The sequence below is a fragment of the Perna viridis genome, chromosome 8 (genome assembly GCF_037379345.1).
Source record: "Perna viridis isolate PV_CMFRI_1.1 ecotype Kerala chromosome 8, ASM3737934v1, whole genome shotgun sequence".
NCBI lineage: Eukaryota > Metazoa > Mollusca > Bivalvia > Mytilida > Mytilidae > Perna > Perna viridis.
Window position 1 is genome coordinate 28,849,647 of NC_142452.1, and position 13,410 is coordinate 28,863,056.

Here is a 13,410-nt window from a genome sequence, read left to right on the forward strand (position 1 = left end):
ACCTTTCAGAACATCTAAAATTGTCACTTTAAGTTCAGTTTAGTAAGCATCAAAATTTCAGTTAACTTGAACTCTACAATTAAAACGAGAGTCTTCCAACATTCCATATCATATTACATAATACCAGTAAAAGTTACATCTAAATAAACCATGACATACAGAATTCTTTAGAAAACAATTATTGTTGTGATTATTGAACTATCTCTGTTTGATTTTTGTAGAGAGTTTCATACTTAAATGTTTCTTTTTATTTTTTTTTCAATACCAAATACTGTTTTACAAATGATTCACAGAGTTGCAAGTATGTTTAAATGTATTTATGTGGATATAAATCGATTAATACAATAAACTATAGCATGAAAGACAAAGTATTTTTCGAGCGAGTGCACGCGACGTACGATCCAAATTATTCATATTATGTCGAGTTGTTCTCGTATCAAATATATTTACATTTAGAGGATATGTCTATCGTCTTTAAAATTGCTATTAAATTTTCGTATCCCTAAAATGCCTTCACTACGTATTTAGTCGTGTAAATATCAGAGATGAAGTTTCGGCAGGACATATTATGATACACAGAAATGTTTTTAATTTTGTTTTTCATTTCAGCCCAATGAGTTTCATGTAGGCCTTTAAATTTTGACCATTTGAATTAGCCATGTTTTTCCAAGACGGAAATAGCAAACACAGAATATACAATAAATTGAAAACAAAAACAAAAGTCATTTGTTCAATTCGTTTTTGCCTATGATATCAAAAAATCGTATAATCAATCTGGCCAGAAATGACGCTTTACATACTTATCAAGAATTTCATGAAACTGTGCGTCACTTTAAGTGCGCTTAAATTCTTTAAATAGGATATTCACTTGATGAATGATTGCTCTGTAGAGCTATATTACATTTACCTGAATTATGACGGTGCCGCTACCTACCCTTCCGAAGCACCTGATGTCATTCATGTTTTTGTTCCTATTGCTACTGATTTACTTTTGGTGCTAAGTCTTGTTTTTCCTATCTTCAATTTGTATACGTAATCAAGTTATTTATTCCCTACAATGTGTAGATAGATCTTCTTTGTTTCATCTTTTCACGTTCATGTCATTTTGTTATTTTTGTTTTGACCTATTTTAATTGTCCCATCATTCACTGTTCGGTTTTTCTGTCGATATTTGGTTGTTTAAAACTTTTAAAAGCCAATATCATTGTTATTATTAGCGTTCAATCAGGAAGTGATTATAATGATTATAAAAGCCAGCGTTTGATGGTGTAGCGACATAATTTTGACGTTAATCAAGATTGAGTTATTAGTGTTGTGAAATTTTAAGAACAATGGAAATTATTTTTATCATTATTCAATTTGTCATGCTTTTGATACACGTAACTGATTTAGATTTCATTGATACACTCAGACACAATTAAGGTAACATGAGGTCAATAATAAATATATAAATACACAATGACAGGAAGAATAAGTTGACAGAAAGTAATACAATAATCATAGAAAATATTTGTTAAGTTTGCTTACAAAAGTTGCAATATAAGATAACAATTTTACATGACAAAAAGTTAACATTCCTTTCATCTTATAAACACTGGGATTCACATAATAGTACCTTGGTATGTATGTTTGCCTAAGCTGAACAATAGATTCATTATCACAGATAAATAGATAGTGGTACTCATCTCCTATACCATTCCTACACAGAGGACATATCCTCTCATGTCGAGGGGTCTTATTCCATCTACCCGTTTCGATTGGTAGTTTTAGATTACATGTTCTTAATTTCGTAATATATTTTCTTTTTGACTCCGGCAGCCGTAAGAGGTAATTCTCGATGCCAAAATCTGTTTTAAAAGTTTCATAAAAATCCCCTTTAGATGAATTCACTATATTCGAAAACCAACTCTGAATAAACTGATCCCTAAAGCGGTTATACAAAACAGGCTTTAGAGTATTCCATTCAATGTGTAGTTGATTTGCAAATATGTATCCAAGACCAGTATTGTCAAATAAGGATCTGATGTGGGCAATCCATCTAAAGTTCATGCCTTCGTTAATGTTTAAAGCTAGCATCAACTTGTAAAGAATGCTACTAAGTTTTGTCTCATTCTTTAAAAGTCTACACCAGAACGAGACTATTCTCATATTTGCTCGAACATGTAATGGGTGACGTCCAAGTTCTCCATACACCATGAAATTTGGGGTCGAAGGTCTGAGATTGAGTATCCTTTTACAAAACTGTAGGTGCACTCTTTCAATTATCTCAAGATTCTCGTAACCCCAGACCTCAGATCCATAGAGTAAAATAGGTTCAACCAAGGAGTCAAATAGCTTAAGTTGCACATCTACAGGTATACTATGGTTTCTAATTTTTTTGAATATAGAAAACAAAGATTTTTGTGATTGCTCGACAAGTTTTTTTCTTGCATCGCTAAAATTGCCGTTAAATTTAAAAACAATACCAAGGTATGTCAGCGAATCAACAATATCTAACTCTATACCATTTAGTTTAAATACAGGATTATTTCTGGATTTACGTTTGCTAAAAATAATAACTTTAGTTTTTGATACATTTACCGAAAGCTTCCATTTAGTACAAAATTCTTGAAAAATATCAAGTGCTTTCTGCATTCCTTCTTCAGATTCAGAAAAAATAACTGTATCATCAGCATATAACAATACAAAAATTTTAATTAAATGGTGAAGTGTGTTTTCAATTTTCTCTTTAATGACTGTCAATGACTGAACATTAAGATCTTCAAAGTACTTTTCTAAGTCATTTAGAAATATTGAAAAAAGAAAAGGTGAAAGGTTTTCACCTTGTCTAACACCATTCAGACACAGAAAAAAATCAGAAATCTGGTTGTTAAATGACACACAAGATTTAATATTATCATACATGTTATAGATTATTCGGAAACACTTTCCCTTGATACCATAATTTTGTAACTTTTTCCAAAGACCAACTCGCCATACAGTGTCGAAAGCTTTGCGAAAATCGACAAATGTGCAATATAATTTTTTACCATAAGTCAAATATAATGAAATCAGGGCATGCATAATAAAAATATTATCTGTGGTTGAGTAACCCTTCCTGAAGCCGGATTGACATTTAGAAATAATATCAAACTCACTAGAAAGAAAGTTTAATCTACTGATGATAATTGATGTAAATAATTTACCTAAGCAGCTAATTAGTGTAATAGCTCGGTAATTATCTGGATCATTTGGATCACCTTTATTCTTGTATATCGGACGAATAATTCCATTTAACCAGGTATCTGGCACAATACCAGAATCAAACACAATATTAAAAAGTTTACAAAAAATAGAGACGAGATGCGGCGAGGAACATTTAAAATATTCATTTACAAATTCGTCGATACCTGAAGCTTTTCCATTCTTTAACCCTTTAATTGCTTCATTTACTTCATCTTCAGTTATCTCCCCATTAATAATTACATCATAAAGATCATTGTCGCATATGTTATCAAGGAAAGCGTCCGAATCATCTTCATCAACAACATCTTCACTGGTATCATTTAATTTCTTAAAGTATTCATATAATTTATCAATATCAATATTAGCATCTGTCTTATTTGAAAAGTTCATATTATTAAGTATTTTCCACATTTCTTTGGGATCAGATTTAGAGGTTTGTCTAAGTTTTGTTGCATTCTGCTCTTGAAAAAGTTCAAAACTTTTGTTCATAGCATTTCGAAACTCTTTTGCTTTTAGATTTAATTCATTTTTGACTTGATCTGATTTATCATGTTTATATTTATCTCTGAGTTTATTAAATTCTTTGCGTTTTTCAGCACAAGTTTTATTAAACCATGGTTTTGACTTATTATGATCATTTAATCTCTTTTTAGGAGTGTGTGTCCCAAATGTATTTTTTGCATTATCAACAAAAATATTTTGAAGATCTAAAAACAAATCATCTATAACACCTTTGGTAATGGTTTCTATACAAACGGAGTTGACCTTTTCATCTAATTCTCTAATGCAATCATTTTCATCTGAATTAAGATTATTCACAAACTCTTGACTCTTCACCTGATTCCATTTAATAATTTTTTCCCCTTCACTAACTTTAGCACGATTATCATGCTTATCATTTTGGACAAGATAGTAAAGTGTATTCTATTGTGTATGTCAGAGAACATGGGATTAAAATCACATATTTCAAACTCTATAATATATTGGATTAACAATGGGAACATAATTAGATAATCAACAGTGCTAATGTTTTTGCTAGTTGTTTTACCACAAAGTTTATCAGCATGTAATCTACCATTAACTATAAATAAAGAACACCGTTTACAAAGATCTAATAATTTGTGTCCATATGGATTAATTCTACCTTCATCCTTGTTAAATCTTTCAAGAGGAATACCTATATTTTCTAAAATTTTGTGAGTATACATGTTTTCAGTTAAATCATCATCTACAAAATGGAGTATTTCTTCTAACAAATTTTCATCAGGTGTAACATAATCTGGAAGTCGGGCGGTTCTTGCATTAAAGTCGCCAACTAGTGACACATACTTCGATTTTTGTGAAAAATTAATGATGTCATTTTCTAGTTCAATAAAAGAATTTTCAGACGAATAGACCGAATTTTCTGGAGGTATATAAACACAACCAAGATAAACTTTACTCTCCAGGTTTAGATTTAATTCTACCCATTGAACAACATCTGATTCTGAATCAATAAACTTAATAAGGTTAATAATAATAATACCCCCAGATTTACGTTTACACCCTTTCCGATTTTTACAATAAAAAAGATAATCGTTTGGTAAATCTATAGTATCAAGTTCGTCTAGTTTTGTTTCAACAAAAATAAGTACATCATATTTTAGTATGAGTTCTGAAAAGTCAGGATTTAACAATTTCGATTTTAATCCACATACATTAAGATATGTAACATTTAGTTTTTTGTCGTAACAGTTTAATTCATTGGGATTTAAATGTCCAGTGTTATTGTTTACAGATGTTTCGTTGGTATTGATTGTGTCCGAGTGACTGTCCTATTTACTCAAGTCGACGTGGGGTCCCTCAGGGGTTGCGCTTTCATATGGTTTGCCATTTATCAAGATTTTGTCATACACCATTTTAGCGTTTATGCCTTGCCTTTTAAGTTGTTTGAGTTCTGGTAATAACGCTCTGCGTCTATTTGCAATTTCTGTTGGGTACTGCTGATTTACGGTGTAGCCTCTTTTTCCTTTAAGGGCCCTTGGTACAGCTCTTAAAACTCGTTCATGATCACTATATTTTGTAAATCTAGCTATGATGTTCCTTGGTTTATCATCGTTTCGCTGACCCAATCTATGAACATTTTGGAATTGTATGCCTTCCACGTTTTCAATATGAAGTTGTCTTTCTAGAAACTCACGAATTACCACTTCAGTATTTTCATCTTCATTGGTTTGTCTAATTCCACCAAATATCAGGTTATACTTCATAGAGTGACTTTGAAGTTTCAAAAAGTCTTCTCTCAAGTTATAGTTTTCAGCCTCAAGATATTTGTTTTGTCGTTCCAGCTCTTGAGTTCTGTGTTCTATTTCATGATGATGCTTTTCCTGTCTTGTAGTAATTTCACCTTGATTTTTCTGAGCCTGCTTTATATTGTCAATCTCACCTCTCATGTTGATGATATTTTCTTCCAGTGCATCAAATCTCCTGGAGATTGAGTCTAGAACATCAAGCTTCTGTAATTTTTCATGTAGGATAGATTCAAGATGTTGCATCTTTTGTGAGATTATATGAATATCTTTAACAATGTTTACAGATTGCATATTATCTAAAGTTGGTGGTGCACATACAGAGTATGTTTTGTTTGGATTCAATGATGTCATTTGAGGGATGTATTCTTTGTTCACAGTGTTTAGAGGAGGAGGTGGCGCTGGCTGTTGAGTATAATTATACTGTGGTGGTTGTATAATGTTTTGATTTGGTACAGGTGTACTATGTTGAATATGTGGTTGGACTGGTGTAGATTGAAACACAAGTTGCTGTGGCTGGACAGGGGATCCTGTTATGTTCAAATTAGGAGCTTTATATAAGGTCTCATGAGCTTGGGCTATAACATTTGAGGTCTCATTTTGTTGTTGTTGTTGTTGTATGGAGGCCGCCATATTTGACTTGAATGGTGGTGTCTCCCCTGAGTGGCTAAGATCGTTTTTTCTTTCGCTTCTGGTTAGTTTTCGTACTCATTTAAATGTTCAGTTGATGTTCAAATGTTTAAAATACATCAACATCACTCTAAGCACTTATAACTCTTCATAAAACACACACAAATAGTCTTTTTATGTACAGTGTATACTTCTGTCAACTCACTCATCCGCCATTTTTTCCTGTATTGTAACTGAAGGTAAGGTACTTTTTCACTATGCATATTGAATAAGACTAAAACGAATTTAATTGTTTTCTGTTGTTGTAATATAGCAAGTTAATACGCCAATTGCCACAACGCCATGTCTTTACACCAAAGACGCATCTAGTATAAGTATCCTGAACAATAGAATTTACGATTTATAAATGACGCATAACATGTTGTTAATAAGATATCTTGTCGAGCACATAAATTGCGCATAATATGCTGAAATCATCAAATTTCGAAATGATATTAAAGTGATAAACTTCGTTTGGAATTTAAGTTGGTTATTTCATATATGGGAAATTTGCCAAGTCAATTACAGTTGTTTATTCATGGATCCTTGTTCACTTGTAATTGTCACCTTAAAAATACAAATTTTATATGAACCTCAGAACTAAACATGGTAGAGCGGGTAAAACTATAAGTAGTATGTGGTCATCAATTTGCGATGCTCTCTCTACATTATGGATTGATAAGTATGACTCCCATTGTTGGGTTCAGGAGCCAGGTTCATGTTGTAAAAATATATATTTTCTCAAGTTTATCCGGGAAAAAAAGGTGCTTGATGAGAAATGTATGGATGTTCACATTCTCCAATGTTGACCCTAAAAATGTATTATTTCTAGTAGATTTATGCTATATTCTACTCAATCAACTAATACATGTGGAAGGTAAATGAAACACTTTATAAAGAATGCATACACGGACCCACGGACGTTTTTTTGTTAATGATATAGATATGGAAATTCAGTGGAAACAATTGGGCCAGGCCCCCTTTTGTATCAATCTGTTCTTCTTCATTTTTTGATGCACCACCGTACTTTGGACTTATTCTTTTTATTAACATTTTTTCTTTATTGGAAATTTAATTAGTTAATATTGACCTCAACTGATCTAGCACTCTATCAAAAATATTAAATTATAAAGTTGTCGATTGGAAACAAAACATCTAGGTCGAACTCTTCTTCAACTTTTTGATAAATAGTAATGATATATCATTAGGATATTTCAGTCCATAAACAAGACGGGAATATGGTTACTCCCGAGCATTTATAATAGAATCATCGGGTTTATTTCCAGATATTGGTAATATAAATATCCCTTTGAAATGCACCATGTCCTTGATTTAGACATCTTATTCACCATAAATTTGTTTGGAGTTTGAAGTAATTCTCCTTATAATGTGTACGTGTGATAAGTCAAAACGTTCATAGGCCTTGCAATCTGTTTATTAGATCCGATATCGAAATTTTGACCTCTTGTTCAAAAGTATCAATAATAAGCTTTAAGATAGTCTTTCAAAGGTATGACTATCATAATTCTTCTACCAAAGTATTTATTTGGCTGTTGATCCGAAATGCTGAGGAGATATCGGTATAATGTCTAATTTGGTTTAAACGGTATATACATATCATTTAAAACGGCATGCATTAATGGAAAGAAGTTACAATTAAATGTATTCTTATGGTAACAATGCTATATAATTTTGAATACATTACAAGCATTACCTATTGTCCTCTTCTCAAGAAATTATTTTAAGGGTTCACATTTGATTTAAAGTTTCTCTAACTCTACACTTATACATGACTACGTGGTATTGTAAATTATGCATCATCATCTGTTTTGGAACTTTTGTAATTCGTATAGAAGGCTTTTATTTTCAAGAATCAAGTAAAAAAATATTAACTGGAATTAAACTGATTTTTCAGTCTTTTTAAGAATCAGTCAAACTGGGAAAAACTTAAAAACATGCAAGTCGAAAATTCTCCAATCTGACAGTATAATTTCCGTCAAGGATGCTTTTTTCTATATAAAAAGAAAACTATTTGATCTTTGAATCACTAGATTTGTTCAGAAATCGTTCATTAGAATGTGAAAAAAGAGGTTTTGACAAGTAGATTTATATGTTCACTTTTCGTGCATTTCAATGAAATTATCATTCAATTTACGAAAATGATTTTGAAAATTTTTTTTTCTTGCTTCTGATGGTGCAAATAGTCCAATTACAATTTCTACATCGATATTTTGCTTTATCCCATGTATCACTGACATTTGACAGACAACGTTTACAACAACAACAACAACAACAACAACAGCAAACAAACAAAAATTAAAAAGATACATACAAAAATCTTTCACGGATGAAGCCTATTGTATTCACGTGGTTGTATTAAATGCATGAAACAGTAATATGCTTCATTGACTGACAAAATCAGCTACGAAAGAAAGCTCTTCTTATTTCTATTCAAATACACAAGGATCAGGATTTATTTTCTAGAGTAGATAGTTTCAAAGTATGTCGTTCCATAAATGACATTTTTAATGTTCATCATTTTTAAAGCCAATCTAAGTTCGACCAGATATTGTATGTGACATGTTGCAGCATGAAAGAGTAATCACGGGAACAAAGGTTATAGCGGTAATCAAAAGAATGTAATCCAGGGACAAAGACTCGACATGGAAAACAGACATACACAACAAACAACATGAAGTAACTAAAATAATACATACAAAGTAACAAAAGCAAATGAGCAACTCGGACTCCACTAAAAACTGGGAGCATGGACCAGGTGCACCGGTAGGGTAAGCGTCCTCTGCTTTTCTAGAAACACCCGCCGAGTTGCTCATAAAAAGTCATATTTGGGGTAGACGAAAGAGGAAAGGAAACCTATGACACGTTAAACAAATCAGTTTTCATGGCGATCCACGAGTTCATGATGACGACCACAAAACTGCTGTAGTGATGACTTCATTCTTACAGCAACATAACAGTGTTCCAGAAGCCTATTTGTTAGAAGTCTAGCGCGATACAAAAGGTCTGCTTAGTTTTGGAAAGCTCTGGCATAACGTATGAGTTGTGATACGAACACTCCATTCATCACATTTGTCGTAAAGTTTGGTCAATAGTTTTCCTTTACCATCGATTTCTAAGTGTAGGTCAAGATATGAGGCTGACCTCACAGTCTGTAGTATCCTTTATCTCAAGTTCTTTGGGGTAGATGCGATGTATCAAATTCCCGAAATTAGGATTGTTTAAAGATAATACGTCATCTATATAGCGAGAAATGAGATTAAATGATATAGCTAAACGATATTCTTTCTTTCGGATCAAATCAGCCATAAAGTCAGCCTCATAAGAGTGAAGGAATAGGGAAGCAAGTAGAGGAGCACAATTTGTTCCCTTTGGAATGCCGACCGTTTGTTGAAAAACGCGTCCACCACACTTGACAAAAATTCCAGCATTTTGTAAACATCTTCCTCTGTATATTTGGAAGATGATATGGAATTATTTTTCACAAAGTATGAGGAATCTCTACGAAAAGCTAAATATATATCTATCTAGGTGAACTATCTTTTTTGAAAAAAAACAACGATGTATAATGTTTTTGAGGCGGGATTTTAACTGAGTATGGGGAATAGACGTATACAATGTTGAAAAATCATAGGTTTTAATGTTATTGTATTCTGATAATAGTCTTGAACTGATTGTCTCCAAAAGATCTTTCGATTTTTTAAATTAATACCATATGTGTTGTGGTAGGACTGCAGAAACTCTTTGACAATTGTGAGTATAGAAGTTGAAAGTTTTGAAAGAGGTTTGGTCGTACTTTTTGCAGATCCAGCTATGTAAGGTTGTTTGTAGGGATTCTTGTGGAGTTTAGGAATCCAGTACATAGACGGTAAATCACAATCATCGTCCTTGGTAGAGACCAAAAGGGGATAGCACAGATTAATGGTTTTCCACAATCTCTTCTTTGGAGAGTATGGTAGCAGTATAGGTCCTATCATTGCTATTAGTTTCTACGTCTACCTCTGATAATAAAAATTGGATGCAGACAAAAACAATGTTCTTTTGGGCTTTGCCTGCTGGTACAACATATTTGTCATATATAGTAGGCAATGCTTTTGCTACATCGTGGTCTTTGAAAACTGGTGTAGCATTGGCTCTCATTGATCATTGACCTACTTAAAACTTTCATTCGTTTCAAAATTAAAGACCTGAAAAAGTGGATATTTCACACTGTTAATTTATTGTATTCTGTCATTAATATCTATATAAAATGTTCATTTTTTTCAGTGAACTGTGGCCAACCAGATATTGTAGATGACATATTACCAGATGTAAAAATGGTTGGCCAGAATGCTTATCTAAACTGTACAGTCATCAACATGCAAGCGCCTGTGACCGTAAGCAAGATGTTATGTTCTTAAAGTGATTTTACTACTAAAGTTGTTTTTCCTCGACCCGTTTTTGTTCTATCACATTAGTCAAATGTTTATGTTCCGCTATGATGCATTGACCTGTACTTGTATTTTTCTTATATGTATTTGTAGGTTTATTACCGAATCATTAAAATGTCAAGGAACCACGAAGGTCAAATTAATCATGCAAAACAAATCTTATGTTTTCCAAATTATTTTCGTAGACAATATTATTTTTACTCAATTTATTGAAAGACTCTGTCCTAATTGTGAATCAAAGAACAATCATCCTCAAAGCCTTAATATTGAATCTTTAAATCCAAGTCCTGCAAACATAGAAAAGAACATGACACACACAAAGAAAAGTAAGATTGGAAAAATCACTTAAGCAACACAAACGTGTACCTAAAGTATTATTATTCAAATTGATGTACTATCTCTGCATAAAATAAAATGGCAAAGGCAGGGTTCGAGAATATGACCATTAGAATATATACTGCATACACCAGAAAAGGTCTGTAACAAATAATGAGTAGCTACATTACATCTTAATCAAAGGATAACAAAATTACATAATTTATACAGGGTAGAGAAAGGGAATACATGGCGAATAATATCTATATAAGTTCCTCTGCTGTCTAGTCATAAAAATTCAGTCGTATACAATTTAGAATGCATTTTTTTCTCTGTGGCACAAATAAGCTGTTGTACTTTTATGTAATATTTATTGACACTTATGATGTTATTAAATTTAATCAAATATTTAATTTGGTTAATTAAAAGTAAAAGAAACCTTGTAAATATACTGCATATAATAGTAAACTCAATCTAAGAAGAATGGATATGGTGAATATGCCAAAAAAAAAACAACCCTACCAGAATGTCAGCTGAAGTACACCCATGTTTAATGATCGACAAGGAAACCCTCATACCAATTGGCAGACTATATCTGGCCCAAAAACAACATTATACACAGATATAGCAAATTAGTTGCCTCTGCATATTCCAATAACATAAAACAAACTGAAAGTGAAAACGAAACAAAACATTCAAATTGAAGTGTGATCAGTACCAACCCTCTCAGATTCCAACAATTACAAAATACTTATATATGCGCTATATGCAATTAATGACTAATAGAAAAATGTCGCAAAAAATAACACCCAATAGTTATAATTTTTGAAACAGAGCTGTGCCAACAGGTATGGTATTTCAAACGATGCACCAATATTTTCTATAAAAAATATTTTATTTTTCGAAATTCATCATTACGTTTAAACGTTTCAATACAAAAATATAATCGAAATATTTCAGGTTCCTCCCAAAAAAATTAAAATAAAAAACAATTCTCATGCATTATGCTATGCTATAACTGCTTATCTGATATTTATCTGACTAAATACGTAATAATGGTCTTTTAGGGATACGGAAATGATTTCTTCCTAACAATTCAAGAAAGACAAGCATATCTCAATGTGAATAAAAAGGACACAAAAAATACCAGCCTTCTCGGAAGAATATGAATGTTTTGGATATTGCGTTGAGCGCGTTCGCCATAAAATTGTTTATCATGCAGATATTTTATTGTATTAATTGATTCATAATCAAAAACATACACTTAAACATATGTGCAACTCCATGAATCATTTATCAAACAGTATATGGTTAATAAAAAAGATGAAAAGAAAACACTTAAGTATTGGTCTTGCTAAAACAAATCTAACAGAGATGGTTAAATAATCACACAATATTTCTTTGCCGAAGAATTTTGTTTGCTGCAGTTTATGATGGTATTATTTACACTGGTATTATGTAATATACTTACCGTTGCTTCAGAGAAGACAGAAATGGATAAACAACAATCAGCATATACAAGCGACATCGTTATCGCACATGATAATTATCAAGAAACTTCTGGAATCTTGAAAGGGTAATTGAAGTGTTCAAGGATGCGTCAGGTACCATACGCTCAACAGGGCCATTTTTACATCTATTTTACGATGTTTATATGGGGTATAGGTTGAGATACAACTGTTGACCCCATTCACGATTAAAAATTGTCAAGAAGCTATTAACACAACTTTTAAACCTTTCCATTTCTTCATCCAATCAAAACCTGCATTTTACACCAGTTTTATATTTTGCATTAATTTTGCTAATAAAGTCCACGCCGAAATTATATGTGGTAAAGGGACAAAAGTCTGATTTTATATTTTCACATAATTTTCAATGTCTGCAAAGTGTCTTCCTTCTTCCTTCTCTAAAAAGGAAAATAGACAATTCCGTTTATTATTCACATCACTAAGCTTTTTTATTTGTTCTTTATGATTCGAATTGAAAAAGAAAATATTGTTTCTTTTTTACATACGGTTTTTAGGGTTTTTGTTAAGTCGTCTCTCGAGTTAAAACTGATGGAAAAGATGTTACGTATGAAGACCTACATACATAGTTTGGTGGACAGTATTATTGTACTCTTATCATATATGTCATTCGTTATTCTTAAATTAAATATCCATCATCTAAGATTAATTTCTTTATAACTATCCGGAAATAGCACCATTTGTATCATTTGGGAAAAGAAAGATGCAAATGCAAAAGCCTTTCATTGAATCGGGAATAAGAGTAATGTTCTTTAAACACAGCTTGGTTTTTTCTATCTCGTATCGGTCAGCATGTGTTAAAACGTATGATTAAACTTATAAAATAATATATCACCTGGATCATGAGCCTCAAAGAGCAATTGAAAAATTTCTTGATCACCATAATGGGGAAAACTTAGAAAATGGGATTCCGTATTTTAGCACACCGGGCCATAGGTC